Here is a 17,823-nt window from a genome sequence, read left to right as displayed (position 1 = left end):
TTTGGGTCTTGGAAGATACCAGGACTGCACTGGGACTGTCCCCCTGTCCCTACAGCCTGCCACTGTCAGGAAAAGCTGTTTACTGCAGCAGAGGTGGAGCTGCCTCTGCAGCGATACAAGGAGACAGGGTTAGCACAAGCCAAGTGAAGACACGTTGCACTAATGGTGCAGAGGTTTGAGAGAATGTGCAAAGCACAGGCTCCTGGGAAATGGACATTGTGGCTCGTTAGCACACTGAAGCTCTGACCTAGCAAATATTTACATGCACTGAAGTGCACATTTGAAAGGGCTAAATATACACCTGCTCCCCGCTTCAGCTGCCAGACATCTCTAGACTGCATTTGGTGCAAATGTCTTTGACTCAAAAACATATGCTGCAGCTTTGCTGAAGATGTAGGTGTATTTTTATAATGGTTTAGTGCTGTTATTGTAAAAGGAAGGATTTTTTTGGGTCCTTCTCTCAACATATCATAGAGAATCCAACCAGCATCCTGAGCAATGTTAGACTGGAGAGACTCAGGAAAATTTTGGGGTTCTCCCCCTCTCCAGCTTCCTTTCCTCTCTGCAGAGCCAGGAACATTGGAAATACTGACATGACCATGAGGTCAGCAAGAGGCTGCCATGAGCTGCCACTGCAGCCTGAGCATCCCTGCCTGTGGACCACCTCCACCAGAGACAGCAGCCCCAGAGAGCCTCTTCACCTGATCTCCTGAACAGGAGTCTCTGGGGACAGTTGGCCCTGGCACCTCAGGGAGAAGTGATTTCACAGCTCCTGCCTGCCAGCCCTGCCAGCCCTGCCACCTTTCCTGCTGTGGGACTGCCAGCCTGGGGAGCCCTTTTCACCCTCACTGACATCACTGCTCTGCTGATGCTCTGAGAGCATCACTGCTCTCCAGCCACCACCTCCTCCCCTCTCTCTTGGCATGCTGCCACCCAAACTCGCTGGGGAGCATCAGGATTTTTTGTTCTCTGGTGGGAAATTTCATTTGACCCTTTCAAGTGGGACAAGAACAGATATTAGATTTGTTGACAATGAAGTTTTTTTATCTGAATTCAACAAAAAGGTACAAAGAAAAGATTGCAGCTGTTGAACAAAAGCACCACACCTATTACAGAGTTCATATGCATTTACAAGTGGCACACCAGTGAAGGCTCTCCTCACTCTTGCAGATGAACCCTCCTTCTTCAGAAAACTTGTTAATCTCTCCCTCAGCTCTGCCTGCTGTACATACCTTTGGGAAAATGAGGTGTTTGACTGTCTTGCCAGATCTTGCAATGATAAAACTGCTATTAGCAGGTAAAAACTACATTAAGGTGTTTTATCTATCTATAGGTCTTATAGATGCAGGATGGGACAGCAAGTTAGAACACCAGATACCTCAGGTTATAATTAAATTCTAAGACCACCATTACCCTAGTGAATAGATACTACTTCATGCACATACTTAGAAAGATGAAGAGGTAGACAGAAAAATAGAAAAATAATATCATAGATGGATAGATTTCAGTCAGAAATTAAATTAAATTTGCACTTATTTTCCTGTGTGATAAAGTCACACAGCTACTTAAAAAGTACTATCTAAAATTTAAGGTAAAAAAAATCAACTTTGTCAAAAAGGAACTCAGATTTGGCAATGGAAACTGAAAGGAGCCCCAAATCCCACACAGCAGTTATCTGACATCATACAGCAACTGCACATGGCAGGAATGGCAATAGGGCACCTATTAACTAGAGAAAACCCTGATGAAATTTGTGGGCTTGCAGTCAGTCAATCCTGCAAAAATAGCAAGTGTCAGCCCTCATGCCAGTGAACCAAGCACATGAGAGCAGCATTGGAAAGGACCAGCAAACGCTTTGCAAGCTCACCAAGATGGCCCAGGCACTGGGTCAAGAGTCTGAGCTAAGAGTTAAAGAGAGCATGACCATCCCTGAATTCCTGCCCTGTGGCAGTGCCCAGCACAGCTGGTGAGTGCCAGAGCCCCACAAGCAGCTTTGACTGCTGCCAGTTGGACTTTCCTGAGAAACACAGAGAGCCCAGTCCTGCTGGAGCACAGTTTGTGTTGGCTGCCTTCTCCCCATGGTCCTTGCTCAGGAGATGGAGCAGGCACCAGGCAGGTTCCACATGCTTCATGGCAATGGGTGTCTGCAGAGAAGTGGGGAGCTCCTGGGCAGAGGGAGCTTCCCGGCTCCTTTTTGAAGCCTTGCATTCATGTGCAAAATCATAATTACACTGGCCAAGCAGCCACCATTAGGATTAACTAATAATTTATTCCTAGCACCTCGTCCCTTTGTTAAGTCTCACAAACTTCATTTACATCCTTACATATCCAAGCAACAGATTTCTACCTAGAATAAACCATGGTTTCTAACTTCTAAGCAACAAGAACATGTGCATTACTTGATTTACAGGTTTGGGGTTTTTTTGCTAATCTTAGATTATCTTCAAGATCTTGAGAGCTGTTACAAAATTCAGATGCAGAGTGCAGAACTCACCCTCTAGGTGCAAAGCCACAGGTCCCCTGCTCCCAGGATATTAGAGATGCCTTTCTCACCTTGCTGGATTCCACATGCAGAGCTCTAGGTGCACCACTGAGGCTCTGAGCTTGAGGTCCAGAGCACTTCTGTGGACAAGTGGTGCCATTCAGCAAAGCCTGCAGCAAAACCATGGAAATTTTTCATTGACTTCTGCACAGCTCAGCATTTGCTTTGCACTAATGAATGAAGTAAATGTTCAGCTGATTACTTCATGCAGCTTCTACTCCCAGTATTAAACCATTGCTTCATTCTCTATTCCTGTACCTTTACCAAATAGTAGTAGATTATTTTTTGGGATAACCTCATTTTCCTTCCTTTCTTCCGTTGCCTTTCTAAGGCAGATCTGGAGCTGGCAGAAAAAAGAAAAAGGCACAACCAATGAGCTAGACCTCATTAGAGCATAAAGGGATTTTAGGCTCCTTCCTCATCCCAAGTGGATTTAGCAGTTTCCTTTTATTCTTTAACATTGTATTATTTACACAGCTGCTCCACGAACTTTTTCTTGTTATATGCTTATTTATTTCTTCCTATTTTTTAAAATTTTAAATTTCTCTCTTTGGATTTTAGAACAGCACCAATTTATTTTTACCACTTAAAAAAATAATTTGCTTGTAATTAAACCTGCAAATCTAATAGTGCCTAAATGTAAGAGTGACCTCTGTTTATGAGGGGGACCCAGGAGCAGGTTTTGAAAGCTGAACCACATCATTTCACGATCCATAATCAGCTTTTAGGGGTTTTCTATTATTATTTCAAGGACCAGGTGTCTAAAAAGGTATCATTTTTCTCACCAGCTTTTGCTGGATGTTTTAAAAAAGGTATTAATGCAGCTGTACAGGTTATAGCTGAGTGTGTGACTGCCCGCTGGATTTACACGCACAATTACCCCAAAAGCACACAACCCTCCAGACTCACACATGCAAAAAGCCTCTTGGCTGGAAAACTCTTGGCATGGATGCTCCATTTCCATATGCAGTCACACTGAATATGCATATACATTAGGTGCAGGAGCACACATACATTTTTCAAACGGGAGGCCTTGGTGTGAACCTAAAGAAGAAAAGACAAATGCTGCAAAAAAGGGGTTTAGGTCAAATTCAGTGAGCAAGGACGAATCTGCTCCGTTGTACTCACGTGCCTTGTACCAATGCACATCATTTTCTGCAATTAAATATGCAAAAAGATGTGTAGTTTTAGGGGTTTTTTCTTTATGCCTTTAAATCCTTTGAAAATTTATAATCATTAATTTTCCTTTTCTGATTCTAATAGATGAAAACCAGCCCAATGTAAATTTTTGTCAAAAAGAGACAACTCAACAGACAATAAAGTGTTTCTGAGTATCAACATGTTTGAAAATCAGGCAACCAAAGACTGTAAAGATAGACTTAGGTGTCTGAATTTAGACACCTATTTTTTAAAACCTTGGCTTTGAAAATAAAGTATCTGAATGTATATAGAAAATATAAATCACCAGTCACTTTTATTACATGTATGTTTATATAAAGACCTTAGAACACATTTTTAAAATGTAAACGTTCCTTAGTATGTTTAACTATGTGTCTAAAGAAGATGTAGGACAGAAAGAAAACAAAATTTGACAAATGTTTCTGATCAATTCCGAAGAAATCAATAGGAATTCACTCACAGCATGATTTCATTTAACTTTCCATGCTAGGAATAGTAACCTGGCCTTCTGTTAAAGCAAAAGCATTCATAGTTCTTAGCGATTTAATTCTCATGTCAACATGTATCAGGCAGGCAGAGAATGGTTTGGAGACTGGGAGGGGAAGGAGGAATGGATGGAAACACACGGAAATTGTGTGGACTGAGCTGTATGGTTGGATGACTTCATTTCACCAAAACCAGCTTTTAATAGAAAACGGGGTTTTCATTGAGATGCATATTTCCCTTCCCTTTTCAGGGAGCAGAAAGTGTCTGTTTCTCAAAACATCTTTTAATGTTTATTTGAAAAATATCTAACACCCAAGAATAGGAACAGCCTAGTAGGGAAATGAGAGGAGAGCCATTGAATCCTGAGCACTGCATCAGTTCCTTGGTGGGAGCCAGAGCCTGGCTGCCTGGGGTGTCTCCCATCCTGCAGCCATGCACCCCACATGATGAAGATAGCAGGAGTTTGGTATTTCCATCATGCACACTCTTAGTGTGCCCCTGTAACACAACAAGAAGAGGGGACAAGCCCAGACAACAAGACAACAAAGAAGAGAATACAACCACAGCTCTTGTGAATGAACTTGGTTTTTTTTTAGCCAAAAGGGTAAGTATTTTGGCCCATGACTCAAATATCACAACAGAGAATTTTGTTTAGGAAATGTCATCAGGTGCATTTGTTGGTTTTTTTTTTTTGTTTTTTTCCCCCCCAAAAATCAGACTTGAGTGAAGAAAGCCCCTGCTTTCCACCTTCCCAAGCAAGGCAAAACTGCTGGCACTCCAAGCTCCCATATTGAATTTGCTTCTACTCCCTTAGCAGACCAGAACCTTGCATGGTGTATGGAAACCAATGGAGCATTCAAACCCAGAGAACATCTGGTTCACAATATTTTCTTCTTGCTTTTTCATGGTTGTGCTCCTGGAAGCACATTTGTGTCCACAAGTGCGGGTGTGCACGTATGTCTGTTCTTATTTATTCTAAATATAAACTGCTTTCTGAAAGGGCATTATTCATAAAGAGATGAAAGAGCAGTGTCCTCCTTAGAAGTCTGGTTCAAAACCTGAAGTTGACACTGGGTGCCATATTGGACTAAAGAAAAGTGTGGAAAGAGTGTTCTCCAAATTCAGAGAGAATCCTGGTTGAAAAGTTATGGGTAATGAAAAAGATCCCAGGTTTGCTGCCTCATTGAATCCCCAGTTATATATAAAGCAGATGTCATCTTTGAAATATGTAAGCTAAGCAACTTTATCAGCCAGTGATATCTGAGGGTGGCATTGCTTTGAAATGCACCTTTCTATCTGTGTACACACAAAATCATGTGTGCTCACACACACACAGTCTACGTGGCTTAAACACTATGATTTATTATGATTTTTTCCATCAGGAGCCAGATTTGACTGACCATAGAATTTGTACAAAAAAAGACAAAAAATTGTTTTATTTTCAGGCTGAACTGGTGAGTGAATCCACAAATGGAAACACCACAAAATCCAGTTTCAGTCCAACAGGCTGAAGAGGCTCTATTATTATGATTTTTATTTTCATTATTTTTGTGGACAAGGTATGAAGCAAAATAGCTGTGTCTCTTTAGCTGCCTGAACAATAGAAAAGTTTATGCATCTCTTGAGCTGAAATGTTTTTGACAGTTTTCAATTTTAGTTCTTTTGATTTGGTAAGAAATCCGCAAAAATATGATTTTGAAAATCACCAGTTTCATGCTTTATTCCTTTCTGAAAATTAGACTATATTGTCCAACTCCTCTTCACTTACTGTGTCTGAGGGAATCCTAGAAAATAGCTGGAAGAATCAGTGCTGGGCTGTTGCTTAGAAACTGCCTGGGTTTCTATAATATTGACTGATGTAATAGTTATATTGCCCACTTGCATCTGTTAACAAGCAATACAACAGAATCCACAGGTACCAATAAAGAAAAAAAACTGGAATTCATTACTTTCCTTGAAAATTCATCAGTGCTTTTTCTAGCTTGGCAAAATGTTTTTCTCAGGTGCTAATTAATAAAATAGGAGATGTATTGCCTCTACATATATCTGTTTTATTTGGATTTATATATTTTGCCCCAGGGAAAAGATGTTGTTAAGAATGTAGTGTGTTATTATAATTACAATTTTGCAATGCCATAGGAAGGTATGAGGTATGAGCTGTGGTTCTGTGGGATTTTCCTCACAGAGAGCTATAGTGTGGCAATATGACCATTTTCTTAATGTGTTCTAAAAAAATAATATAGGTGCCTTTGTAAAATCAGTAGGACAAGACATTTCTGATGAGTGTTATTAGTAGACTCTCAGCAAAGCCCAAGCAACAGATGAACTCTTACCTTAGTAGTGTCAGCATTCCCAAAATCCAGGGGTGTAAAAAGAGCAGATGAAATGATGACGGCAACAAGATGGACTCCACAACCACTCACGTGAAAATGATGCACTTCTATATTAAAAAAAAAAAAAAAAAAAAAAAAAAAAAAAAAAAAAAAAAAAAACTTTTAAGGTACAATAATGAAAGTTTCTCTCTTAAGAACTGGGACTGCAATTTTTCCAATGAAAGTCAAGATGCAAACTCACACAACTGCTGATTCTGGGGTACAAGGAAAGCACCTGAGAGTTAAGTGAACTGGCAGCACTTTGCAGCCCAACCCACAGCAGCTCACTCCTCAGCTGAATGTGACCCAAAGCCCAGCACAGCCACTGGATACACACCTGTTCAGTGCTCTGGACAGCCCTACGGCCATGCCAAATAAGAGAGATGCTTCACTTGTGTGCACTGTCCTTAGAGAACATCTCACTCCTCACGTGGGAGTTCCGTGGATACAGCAGCTCCTTTTGGAGGCTCCTGATTGAAGTGCCTTTACAAGCCCACCCCCAGCAACTGGCTGCCTGCATTTTGAGGAGACATAATAAAATGATTGCAGCCCAACCCTCAGTTATTAAGTGTGGGGGAAAGCACAGGAAGAGTTGTAGGGAAGAGGGGACTCTGTGACAGTTTTTGTAAGTAAATCTTACTCGAGGGAGGGCAGCTACTGCTTAGATGGATTACATTTGGCTCTATCTGGGGGCCTAGATTTGTGAGGGAAAACAGTTTAAACTCCTGGTTTGCCATTCCACTTGTTCTCAGCAGGCAGAGGAATTGTGTTGGAGTACAGCAAAAGCTGAGGTTGTTCAGTGACAACAAACGCGGGGGCGGATGCTCATCGCCAGGCGTGGGGATTTGGGAATGCAACTCACATTAGTGTTAATGGGAGTTACACGCCTAAATCCCTGCCCTTCAACATGATAATACATAATATACCCCTTAATTTTTAATTCACCAGGGTCTCAATTTTAAAGCATTTTCATATAGTTTGTCCTAATTATAATCATTTCTAATGACAGCTTAAAAATTTCACATGACTGTCTTATCACATACGGTACTTAATTTCTCAAGTGAACAGTTTCCATGTGGTGTATTCTGGGAATTTTGAGAACTAAAACACTAAGGAAAAAACTACTTTGTATAATCAAATGAGATGTTATTATTTCACTCTGTTTTATATACACTGGAATAGAGTTTTTCACAGTAATGGTGACCATTTTGAAAAGTACTTAAAACTGAGACAATTTTTTCTTTAGAAACGTCATTGGCTTAATCTCAATGTTGTGGACCAGGGCTTTTGGTCTACCTCTCATGGTCAGTATTAGTGTAAATTAGTAGGTAATTATTAGTTAGTAGGTAATTATTAGTTAGTGCAGGCTTTGGGGAGGCTTCAGCCTATAAATAATTTCTCATTTTCTCCAGGACTTGATATAGACTGCTCTACTGATATATACTGTAGGACTCTGAATATACTGCTACAACATCACTATTTTTATATTAATATATTATCAGTATATGAGCATTATATGCTATCTCATTGTACAATAATATACCTATTTATTATACTATTATGTAGTATACATAATGGCTGTATTAGTAATACATTAATCTATTAATTATTATATTGATGTGCAGCAGGCAAGCACTCACACATTGGATCAGAAGGACAAATGGCCAAGTTTAGAGTAGGGCCACATACCCCATATAAGATGTTGGTCTTGCCTTCAGCATCTCAACAGGCAGGAAAACCAGTAATTACTGGAGTAACTGGTCTTGCATCACACACATAACAGAGGACCATGTGCCATGAGCCCAGCATCCAGAAACATGCCAAGGACCTTCCTCACCATTCAGTGTGCCCCACAAAGCATCCCTGTACCAGCCTACTGGAACCCAACCACAACAGGTACGGACACAGAATTTCACCAGCAACTGCTGCATGTCCTGTTTGAAGCATTTCCCTGCTCTCCATCCAGGGCTTTTGAGTTCTCTTATTTCAGTTTCTTCAACTAATGGCTTTCTAGTTTGCCTTCATGTTGATTAAACCAAGTCCTGTTTTATTTTTAGCTCTTCGCTTTCAGAGGGAGCAATATATTTTTTACTACTTACAGGTATAGAAAGGGCCACTGCCAGAAAATACATGATGAAATAGCCAGCAAAGATTTCAAAACCCACCTAAGTGACTTAAAAACATACCTGCTATTTTCAAGTGATGGAGGGCTTAGACACCAAGTACTGTGTTTGGCAATAGATTTTAAAAAATAAATACATACCTATGGAGAGCACGTATGACTTAAAAAAAAAAACTTCTCAACAATTAGCATTAGTAATTAATAATATTTTAAATGTTTGATTTCAGCTGTGCTTAAGAAGTCATTTGTTTAGTCAGGGGAGAAAACACTCCTGTATGCCCTGAGGTTACTAGATTTCTTTGAACATCTTCATTCTGAACAATTTAGGAGTGCAAATAGGACTTGGACTTTTGTCATGAGACTATTCTTGAAAGTTTTGCCTGAAAACAAACTTTGTCCTGCAGTTTAATTTTGGATACGTCTACCTTGCTTTCCATTAGTCGGAAAGAAAGGAAGTGGACTTTATCTTAAAGCACACAAAAATGTTGGACTGCACTAGAATGTCTACGTCCATGTTTTATATATCCTCTAATTACTGAACAACCATGACTATAGAGGGGAAATAACTTGCCAAATTAGTAGCCTTCAAACTGTCGCTTTTTATAAAGAGTAAATGATAAAAAGAAATGTAGCACTCATTTGTTAGTCATTTTTATGGGTAGCTTTAATCCGTTTTGTGCGTAGACTCCAGTTGTTGGTATTGTTTCCACTAAAAGAAAAATAATTTGGCTGCTGCTGCAACATTTTAAGCTTTCACTGTTACTATAAAAACAATCCCCAGGAGATTTTTTTTTTAGTCTCCTTGTATTGCTGGTTTGCAAGGACTTAGGAAGTAAAAGTTTAAAACGGCCTGGTAACAGACAAATCACTTTTAAAAGCCAGCATTGTACTGGCCTGGGAGTGCTACAGGAAAAGCTACTTTAAAAAAAAAAAAAAAGAAAATGCAACAGTACAAAAGCTAAGCAAGCCTAATTATTTTTTAAACAAATATATGGAGGTCATCTAAACTATGAATGCATGAGAGGCCTTTTCCTACATGTGAATTGTCAGATCCATGCTGGATAGGCATCCAGGCAGAGCTCGGCTTTGTAATGCTGCTCCCAGTAGGAAGGCATCTCAGCGTTTGAGTAATGTACTTTAAAACAACAACGTACTTTTTCTGAACGCATTAAGGGTGAAGTTTTCAAACTGGGGTACCTAAAGATAGATCTGTCTTGTGACAGCACAGAGCTATCTCTGGTCAAGAGTTTTGGTGTAGCCTGGGGCTTTTTGGGTAGGTGTGTTAAATAACAGATTTTCAGCGACTGCAGCTAAAACTTTGTGATTTTCTAATTTTGGTGGAGAGGTTTGTCTGTAATGAAAGTGCCGCCTGAGGTCTTCAAAATATTTCAAATAAATAGACGAGGGTTTTCAGTGGCATACAAGAAAGAGAGAAAAAAAAGTCCCACTGGGATTTAAAGAGATTTGGGTGTTCAGCTCCTACAAACTCCCTTGCAAATCCCAGTTCTCTTTCGTAAATGACGGCTGAATCTCGACAGATTTGGTGGTTCATTTTGGCTCATTGTCTGCATCCGCTCAGGCTGGAAGCTGGCCCGGGAATTTCGTTAGACCATGAGAAGTTTCCAGGAGAGTTTTCAGCTCTTGGTTCCCAGGTATCTGAGGCTCTGCCACTTCCACTTCCCCCAGCCAGAAAACGCAGAGACGTGCAACCGTTTGCGAAAAAGGCTGGCCAAACCCTTTCTGAATCAAAGGAATATTCATGTTTTGGATCAAAGACTGGGGGAAGGATTTGACTAGCTCCTGCATTCTCTGTCCTGTGCTGCCAATGTCTGAGCCTAAATTATATCCATTGGCCAACTTAGAACATCTTATTGAGGTTATTTTTTAGCACAAGTAAAATAAATAGTATCAAGTTTTGATCCTTAGGAGGAACCATTGCAAAACCGTTCTTTAGCATATCTTGTTTTTAAGACTCCAAGTCTCCATTTTCAAATCTCTGGGTCTAGAGCCAGGCTCCAAAATATATCTTGACGCATGCAAAGCAATCATCTTATCATCTTTCTACAGGAAATCGCGGAGCACCTGCTGCTTCTCCTCCTGACGCCCTCCTCATGGCAAACTAAGTAATTTCTGCACGGGCCAAGCACCTCCATCTGGCCTCAAAGAACCTTCCAGGACCTGAGAGCAACTGAGGAAGGCTCAGTCCTAGACATCAGCATGGATGCCTTAGGCTGGGGTGGCTCTGGGAGCTCTAGCTGTGGTCCAGGCACGCAGCAAGAGCAGAACAAAAGGACAATCACTGTGTCAGAGGGCTCACACTGGATGTGCCAGACTTCACATTACACTCTCAAAAGGCTAAAACAACGCTCTGGCAATTAGCACGTGTAAAGCCCTCAGCTATTTATGTCCTAGGAAATAGCTTGGATTTTTATTATTTTTGGGTTAAGCCATTCCAAACGGCAAAGCAGCAGTTATTTGTCTGCCATCTCTTGATGTGCTGTCTTGATCTCTAATCGAGGCCGAGGGGGATACATTTCCACCTTTAATCCTTCAAACTTTCTAATGCTTTCATGTACAAATGTATACAGTAACTTGGCATTAGCATTCCACAAATATGCAAATTGTCTGTCAGATTGGACAGGCTGCATGCATTTGAAGTTGTGTTGACAGCCTACAGAAAAAAGACATTCTCAGCTCAAACATGAACAAGATGTTTATATCCTTTTTCCCTAAAAACATACATTTTATGTTTTAAGCAGAGATGGGAGCAAACTGCAAAATTTGGATCAAGACATCTTTTGCACCCATAAAATTTGGGGATGTCTGCATCAGGGGATTTTGATTCAGCTGGCTCTTGGAAAGGGGAAATTCAGCTCAGATCTGGCTTATGTTCCAGCCTTCACAAAATACAGTGGGAATTTGCACATGAGCCTCTGTTTCCAAGTAGGTTAACGCATAAAAGAAGCGGCTCAGAAGGTGTCATTATACTCTAGTGAGCTTTGCAGTTGGTGGCAACAGCAGTTACCTGACAAAGCACCATCTTGCCAGTCAACAGAAAAGGAAGCTGTAGAGCCCAGCACCCTTCCTGGCCCAGGGAAAGAGAACCAGAAACAGCAGTGGGAGCTCATGGAAGCTCCTTGTGCGGGGGGCACTGACAGGCACAGATGCAAAAGGCATGGGGAGATCAATCTAGGTAACCACCTCCAGAATGCAGCCCCTCAGAGGCTCTCACCTGGGGGCTGCAGAGTCCTGCAGGCTCTCCAATGGTATCAACACTTGTGGGTGTCTGTGTGAACCCAGATGAACTTGTATTCTTTTTTTAAGCACATGCCCCATATCATGCCGACTCATAAAAGCAAGGTGTTTATCTCCCTGATTTCAAAAAAATTCACAAACCAAGAACTTTGTCAGCAAGACTACAGACAAATATCCTCTTGGACCATATATTTCTAAGTATTTTAATTCAAACAACATCTTAACTAACTACTCTAGGATCCTTGCCTTCAAATCAAGGACTAAACTCCCATTTTCTTCCAGCCTACCATGAGAGTGTAGCAAACTAGATGTCTATGGCTCTGGCATACTGTCTGATCCAGTGGAATATTATCCTAAATTGTGACTCGACATGGGAAAAAAAGCTTTTTAATGAGCGAGTGCATTGAGAGCTGTGATTCAGACAAAAACCTTATCTAACAGATGTATTTTGACACCCTGCATCTGGACATCCTGTACAAGCCATCATAAGGTCTGGACCAAATTTTTGGTACAGAGGCTTCTTCTGCAGCTCATTGAAAAATTAGTTTCAGTGAGCAAGGAATATCCCCATGACGTCAAGGTCCCAGGAAGCTAAAGAATCTGTGAAGTAATGAGTCTCTTTGGAGCACAAGCTGAAATTCTGTCAATTAAAAATCTTTCCTGTAGCAAACCGCAGATGATTTGAAGGAGTGGAAGGTTGAAAGAGGGAAGATTTAGAACTTTAAATACATTTTATGGAAAACACTAGAGCTTTTCTGACTTCACTGTCAGAAGACCAAAGGGAAAACATTAGACTTGGGTTCCTCCAGCATTCACCAGCTAATTTCCCATGGCTGTATAAATTGGGCATGCCCATGACACCACAGGAGCTTTGATACCAACTACCTTGGCTCCTGCTGGAGCTCCCTGGGGATCCACTCTTTACTGTGCAGTTCCCACAAACCCAGCCCTAGCAACCTCCTGACTCCTTCTCATTTGCAAAGCCTGTGCTTTAGGTTTTCCATGTGGCAGGGAATGTTATGAAGCCATGAGAGCTGTGGACTCACTGGCTGCCTTTTGGTATGCATGCACTGACCAGGTTCTGGGTCGTGTGCCAGAGCTGTCTGCTGGGACACTGAGCTCTGGCCAAAGACCCTCACTTCATATTCCAGCTTGGTGAATGCCAGATAGCTGTTAACTTCATCAGGCAGGCAAAATTACTATCAGTAGGCCATCAAGCATAGAAATAAGGTCACTTCATATTTCCCAGGAGAGCCTTGGGAGGCTGGAGCTGCTCTGTGTGCCCCAGAGCAGTTGGAGAGCTTGTGAAGCTTGTGTTGGATTTATGGAATTCAATCTTAAGCTATGCCAGCCCATATTTTAGCAGCCATTTCAGAGGCCTAATTCTCCTGTATGGGTATGGATTGTTTGCCAGCAACAACAGCACTGAAAAGATCGGCAGCATCCGATGGAACACCTTCAAAGAACGTTCTTTGATAGCTTCCCAGAAGTAAAGAAAGGACAACTGGTGCCAGAAGAACAGCCCAGAATAGGAATAGGAACCTAGCTGTAAAGAACAATAAGGGTATCAGCAGCCTGCTCTGACAAACAGAACATAATCACTTGCAGGATGAGGCCCCGGCGCTGCTGCGGTGCTGGTGATTCGTGTGGTCCTCAGGAGAGCTGACAGCAGGAACTATGCCTTTGCTTACTTTGTACAAGTAGATAACTCAGCGAGAGCGGAGAAATCATTTGACAGAGGCCAGATTCAGAAGGCATCTGAAATGTCTTTCTTTAAAGATAATCATGTTAGGAATCAAAAGGGGTCTAATGTTAGAGACTTGCCTTTCAAATGCAACAAATGATTATACCTGTCAAGATTTATGGACAGATTTATTTATGTTGACAGAGGGACCACTAATAGTTTGACAAATGAGAAGTCTTGACAGATACAACAGATATGTTCAAGTATATTTCCTCCTGTTTGAAATAGGAAATGAGTGAGTTATGACAAGCCTGTAATGTATATTGATACGACTTTTCCTAGGCTCCTTCTACAGAAGTAGATGCATTCTACAGTGCAGGATACTGATCTGGAAAGCCAGTTATAACCCTAATCATCAGTCACTCTCTATCTTCCTCCATCAAGAAAGTATTTAAAAAGGCTAATTTAGAGAAAACAGGAAAGAAAGCTTTTCCAGGTTGTAGTCCTGGATGGAAAACTTAACTTCCAAAGTAAGGCAAGAATCTAGAGGAAAGAAATATTAGGATCTCAGGAAGCTTTATATTTAGAATAATTGCTAGCCAGGGACTTTTCATGTAAATTCACAGCAAACCTAATACTTCTTCCCAGCACAGAATGCCAGGCATCATTGTACCATAGAGGCTTGTGGTCAGCTCCAGCCATGAAAGATCTATCCCAAGGACTGCTGCAGTCCTGCAGCAGGGAACAATTCCATGCTAAAATCCCTTTCAGGAAAGGTATAGAAAAGCAATCGCTATGCATTAGCATCTGATCAAAGGCCAGTCCAACAAACAAGACACCAACAGTTTCAATGGACTTTGCCTCAGGCTCTGAGATCTTTTAGGAGTTTTATGTAGGATCGTGCAACCATTACATCCCCAGCTGTGAAAGACAGAACAACCTGTTAAGTGCTGCTCTACCATGCAGCAGTCTTTAAATGCTACTTTCATTTATCAGACAGTGACTAACTCCTCATTTAAGTACAAGAATTCCAACCTTCTCACAGTGTGGAAGCTCTGGACAATGCAAGCAAGGAGAGACTGGAAGGAGAATCCCACTTTGTTGCTCCAAAGGCTGCCATCCTCTCCAAACTGGGAATGTGGTAAGCACTGATGAAGCAACACTTGGTACCAGACCAATGTCTGTCATTTGCTGTTGGTTTGGCTACCAGATCCACATTTTCAAACAACAATGGGACAAATTACCACATCCCCCAAGGCTTTACAACAAACACAAACAAGCAATTAAACAAACAAGTGCTCTTGTCACTCGGCAATTAAAGCATTTCTTGATTCCTTAATAAAAGCCGATCAAGTTTCCACATATTAATGTGACTTTGCACACTCGATCGGTTTATCGCATTAAGAGCCCATCCCGTGTCTTTGGCCGATTAAAGCCAATCTGGCTGCTCTCCCTGGAGATCCCCCCAGGAAGGGGTAGGGAACAGCCATTTTTGAGCCAGGAGTATGTCTGACATCGAAATGCATTTAACTAAAGCACAATGGGCAATGTTGTTCACGCAAAAACATTTTGGTGTTTCAAAAAACCATTAGAGGGCATCAAGGGAGGACTGGAGTTTTGAAAAAGAATGAACCTTGACAGGCTAAACTAACTATTGCTCTTTCACCAGCGTACTCACTTGCCTGGAAAACTCCAGAAGGCCTATTAATTATTTTGGGGTTGTTCATGAGAATCATCTGAGCTGGCAATTGCCAATCGCATCAGTCTGTGACATTCCAGGGGCCGACAGTGCCATCTCCTTTATATAAACCTGTTAAATTACTAACATATAGAAGTATCTCAGCTTAAAACCCATTCTCAGTCTCCTTTATCAATTTTGCATCTGGTTTTCTCTGAGGTTGAAAAACAAAGCACACCCCAAACACTTACCTCCTTGCCAGTCATTTTGTGCACGCTGTTCTTTGTTTTTAAAAAAAAGAAAGAAAGTCTGCTCTGTAATTACCAGACACAGCCGTGGGAGTGGTTAATCTTTTAAAGCAACATTATGAATTATAATACCAAGTGTATACTTCATTGTGGTAATCCTGCAGTAATGCAAGCAATATTAGCATGTTCTGGGAGGCAGAGTACTGCCAGAGGACCAGGAATGCTTGCAGGAGAAGAAAAGGGGAAGATTTCACAGTAATGAAAACGATGTTGTGTTTAGTCCCACAAGCTAAAAACAAACTAAATATTTATGATAAACGAGAAGAATAAGGAGGATTATGGTGTCATTCACTGTAGAATAAAATATTACCTAATCTAAACATTTACATAAATAGCAGAAGGATAATGCACGATGAATTTAGATGGTTCAAAGAGAGGAGGAAATTAACTGTAACAACAGCCTAAGTGTTGCTGTGCACAGTGGTGGGTGCTCCTGGGGCTCCTCACCTCTCTGTACCACAGAGGCCAGCACTGCAATGGCATTTGGGGCTACCACACCTCAGATCAGAAAGAATGGAAGACATCTTCCTGTTCTGTGATGGAAAAGCATCCAACTCCATCTAAGGAGTTTTCTGGTGTTGACCTCTACCACCTGAAGTGGGGAAAAAAAAATAAAATTACATTATCTGACAGTGCTGGCAGGCTCTAAGGGACTATCCCAAAAGGAGATAGAGCCAGCTGAGATGGGGTGTAGGCACCTGAATTCCACCCACATCCCCAGGTCCACCACTGCTGAGCTTTGATGGCAGCTGATCTGTTTGCTCTGCCAAATTTTTTCCCTGGTGTCTCAAGCATGGCTGCAGTCAGACCCAAAAGCCTCATCTGGATGGAGCTGTCAGCTGCCCCTTCCTGCTCTACGTGATGGGCAGAAGCCACCAGTGCCCAAACTTCAGGATCTCCTCAGGACACAAAACCTGAGTTCACATCCCTCTGGCATGAAAATAGCTGTCAAAGCACTTTTCTCCCATGCTAGCTTCATGTAGCCTTGCTTGCTCTCCATCCCCATGAGTCTTTCAGGACCCTGGCAGTACCTTGAGTCCCACTGAAGCCTCTGGGTTTGTTTTGGGCCAGATGTTTGTAGGCAGAGAACTCCCTGCAGGATCGTGGCTGAAGCCTTCTGAATGCAGAGGCAATGCTCTTTAACCACATCTTCCTGCAGCTGAAGCTGAATCACAGCTCTGCTTAAAATTATCTTCATTCCAGCCTGAGTTCATTAATTAATTATATAAAATTTCCAGTTGGAAAGCCTTATTCTTATTTGCATTTGGTTTGTACTGTGAAGTAGAAAATAATGCATACAAGGGAATAAACTACAGAAATTTCCAGTGATTAGGTAACATCTGAGGTAGCATCCTAAAGAACATAGTCAAGAGTAATGGTATTTCTGAAGAATTGGAAACCTCCTAGAGAATCCCATTGCAACACTATGACTCTCCAATAATATTTTTAAAACAATTCAGCAAACTCATGAAAACAGGTTTATACACAGTATTTCAGAAGGATCAGTCTACAAAAGTAACCATGCAAAAATAGCACTGTAATATAATACATACATCTGAATATTCACAAAAGAACCTCAGCGGCACTTTTGGATTGAAGAATGTCAACATGAGGGAGGACACTGAGTCACTGTGGTGCTCTCCCAGCCCTGATTCAAAGCCCATAACTGAGGCTATTTTGCAAACAGACCCAAACTGGGATCCAAGCTAGTACAAGGCTGTGCATTTAAACACGAGTGGTAAACTGCTGTGCAACTGTTTGAGGGAGAATTGATTTTCTTCTGGTTGAAATGTGCGAAGATCCCATGGTTTATCTGAAGAAGTAAACCTAAAGATAACAGTTTGGTAACCCAGGGTGATGTTTACAACGGTACTGAATGTGACAGCTTTCAAAGTATTATGTATATTTCTAAGGCTGTACATGTACAGCTCTGACAGCATGTCAGTTATAATTCTTGTAAAAAATGGATGTAATTTATTATGGTTCAAATATAGAATAAACTATATAAATGCTTCACCATAAAATACTAATTTCCTCATTGCTGAGGGGCTCATCTGCATTCTAAATAGCAGTAAAGATGTTTTAATTGAATAGGTTTTTCTTCCCTTTTCCTTGTCAACGTGACTGGCTAGGGTTAAAAGAGATGCACAGAACTGGAGAAAATCTCTGAACAATAAAGGAAATCTTAACCACAAAC

General features: G+C 41.3%; 1 long non-coding RNA gene across 1 annotated transcript in view; it reads right to left on the bottom strand.

Annotated features, from left to right (window-relative positions):
* Nucleotides 1-3,438: 3,438 nt before the first annotated feature.
* LOC134422337 (uncharacterized) overlaps nt 3,439-17,823 on the bottom strand; it is a 27,932-nt gene continuing 13,547 nt past the window's right edge. Inside the window, exons 2-3 of the long non-coding RNA XR_010028790.1 lie at nt 6,541-6,647; nt 3,439-3,586 (exon numbers count right to left, since the gene is read on the bottom strand). This is a non-coding gene — a long non-coding RNA (uncharacterized LOC134422337). The remainder of the gene's footprint in view (nt 3,587-6,540; nt 6,648-17,823) is intronic.

This window comes from Melospiza melodia, chromosome 10 (assembly GCF_035770615.1).
Source record: "Melospiza melodia melodia isolate bMelMel2 chromosome 10, bMelMel2.pri, whole genome shotgun sequence".
Classification (NCBI taxonomy): Eukaryota; Metazoa; Chordata; class Aves; order Passeriformes; family Passerellidae; genus Melospiza; species Melospiza melodia.
The sequence above is the reverse complement of the archived record's forward strand: the minus strand, read 5'-3'. Positions and strand labels throughout refer to the sequence as shown.